Genomic DNA, 2,486 nt, shown 5'->3' with positions numbered 1-2,486 from the left:
GGAGGTAAACCCCTGAAGCAGGTTATGGTTCCTGTGCAGCTGAGAGGTCGAATAATGGAACTAGCGCACGGATCGATCATGGGAGGTCACATGGGAATAAAGAAAACGACTGATAAGATTCAAAGCGCGTTCTATTGGCCAGGCATTCAAGGGGACGTGACTCGTTATTGTAAGTCCTGCGATGTATGTCAGAAGACAGTTAACAAGGGTTCCGTACCGAAGGTTCCCCTAGAGAAGATGCCATTAATTGACAAGCCGTTTAAGAGAGTAGCAATCGACCTGGTTGGACCTATTGTTCCCCCGAGTGAGGACGGTCATAGATATATATTGACATTGGTCGGCTTTGCAACTCGTTATCCTGAAGCTGTCCCGCTGAAGAACATTGATACTGAGACTGTCGCAGAAGCGTTGGTGGATATCTTTAGTCGTTTGGGAGTGCCTGAAGAGATCTTGAGCGACCTTGGTACGCAGTTCGTCTCTGAGTGTATGAAGGAAGTGACGCGGCTTTTGAGCATTAAACAGCTCACCACGACTCCACATCATCCTATGTGTAATGGCCTGACGGAAAAGTTTAATGGAACAATGAAGAGCATGTTAAAGAGATTGTGCAGTGAATAGCCAAGACAGTGGCATCGCTATATTAACCCGTTGCTGTTTGCATATCGTGAAGTTCCCCAGGAGTCTACTGCTTTTTCGCCGTTTGAGTTGCTGTATGGAAGGGCTGTCAGAGGACCGATGTTTATTCTCAAAGAGCTTTGGACGAAAGAGTTGGAGGAGCCTGAAGTAAAGAACAGCTATCAGTATGTGTTCGAGCTGCGCGAGAAGCTTGAAGATACCCTCAAGCTGGCGCACACTGAGCTTCAGAAAGCCCAGAACAAAGGCAAGCATTATTACGATCGAAAGACTAAAGTCAGGAAGTTTTTACCTGGAGATAAAGTGTTAGTGCTGCTACCGACCGACCACAACAAGCTCCTAATGCAGTGGAAAGGTCCATTTGAGGTTAGTGCTGTAGTTGGTCTCAATGATTATAGAGTGAGAGTCAAAGGAAAAGAGAGGGTTTACCATGCTAATCTACTGAAGAAGTATTTTGAGCGAGAGGATCCTGTTTCCGTTGGAGCAGTTGCTGTTGAAACGAACGCTAACATTTGTAAGAACGAACATGTTGAGAGTGAAGTAGAAGAAGTTGACCCTGTGGATAGTATTGATTTTCTGGAGATTGGTGGTTATGTCGCGAAAGAGTCAGTCAATGATGTGACCATAGGAGATAACCTTTCTCATTCTCGTTCATGGGTTTGGCTGGATATTACAGAGATTTTATCCCTAACTTCGCAGCATTAGCAGCCCCGCTGTCAGACCTCACGCGTAAAGGCCAACCTAACAAAGTTGAATGGGGTGAGGCACAGGAGAAAGCCTATCAGAGTATCAAGGTCCTCCTAACAAAGGAACCAGTCCTTCGACTGCCAGATTCAAGGAAAACCTACTTTCTGCAGACTGATGCTTCCGACAGTGGTATTGGCGCTGTATTAGTGCAGAAACATGATGGCAAGCTATTCCCCGTTTGCTACGCAAGTAAGAAATTGTCAAGTGCGAAGGGTAGTTATTCAATCATCGAGAAAGAGTGTTTAGCCATTGTGTGGGGATTCAAAACGTTTCATCTTTATCTGTATGGAGTTCCCTTTGTGCTACAAACCGATCACGAGCCACTGAAGTACATGAACAGTGCGAAGTTTGCTAATGGACGCCTAATGCGTTGGGCTATGTTTCTTCAGAGTTGAGGCTATTAAGGGATCCGAGAATGTAGGAGCCGATTATATAAGCAGAGTAGAGGAATAACTTAAGAGACACTGGACTGCCTCCTCAGTTGGTACTATCTAACTAATTTTTCGTTGTTAGTAGAAATTTAGGAAATTTCTTCTCAAGAGGGACAGTTCATTTTTTATGGGGTAGGGGGGGCTGGTGGAATTTGGAGGAGTATAATTTGAAAATTGTATGACCCCCCCCAATTTCCGATTTTTTTTTTTGTCCTGCCCCCCCCCCCCCCCCCCCTCATCAGAGTAATTTTTTGGAAGGCCCCCCTCCCCCCCCCCCTGAATAAAAAATACATATGGTGTTAAAAGTTACCGCAGCATTAAAATTTCGTTCTGTTACATTTCACATAATTTATTGAAAGAAACCTAAAAGCTAGAAAGCTGCTTTTAACAAATCACTCAAAAGAATGAAAAGTCAATTTCTGCTCTTCTTGTTACAGCTCGTCCTGAGCGTGTTGTAGCTGGCCGCTCGTCTGCGTATTCCTCATCTGAGGCGATAAAAGCAAGAACGACATCATTTGAGTCGTCTTCAGAGTCAGGGGCATCACTCTTGTAGTCATCATCAGTTTCCTCTCCCTCACTGCTTTCATCACTGCTGTTTAGTTGACCTGATTCATTCCTGCCTCCCACTTCGGCTTGTCCAGTTCTGAGAGTATTCATTCGCAAGAAGTGTCCCAT

The 2,486-nt window shown here is 44.9% G+C and overlaps 1 pseudogene; it reads right to left on the bottom strand.

Annotated features, from left to right (window-relative positions):
- The window catches only part of LOC137970558 (uncharacterized), a 6,741-nt pseudogene extending 4,255 nt beyond the window's left edge, over positions 1 to 2,486 (bottom strand).

Source organism: Montipora foliosa, chromosome 9 (genome assembly GCF_036669935.1).
Source record: "Montipora foliosa isolate CH-2021 chromosome 9, ASM3666993v2, whole genome shotgun sequence".
Lineage (NCBI taxonomy): Eukaryota > Metazoa > Cnidaria > Anthozoa > Scleractinia > Acroporidae > Montipora > Montipora foliosa.
Note: the sequence above shows the minus strand (reverse complement) of the source record. Positions and strands in the feature narration are given on the sequence as shown.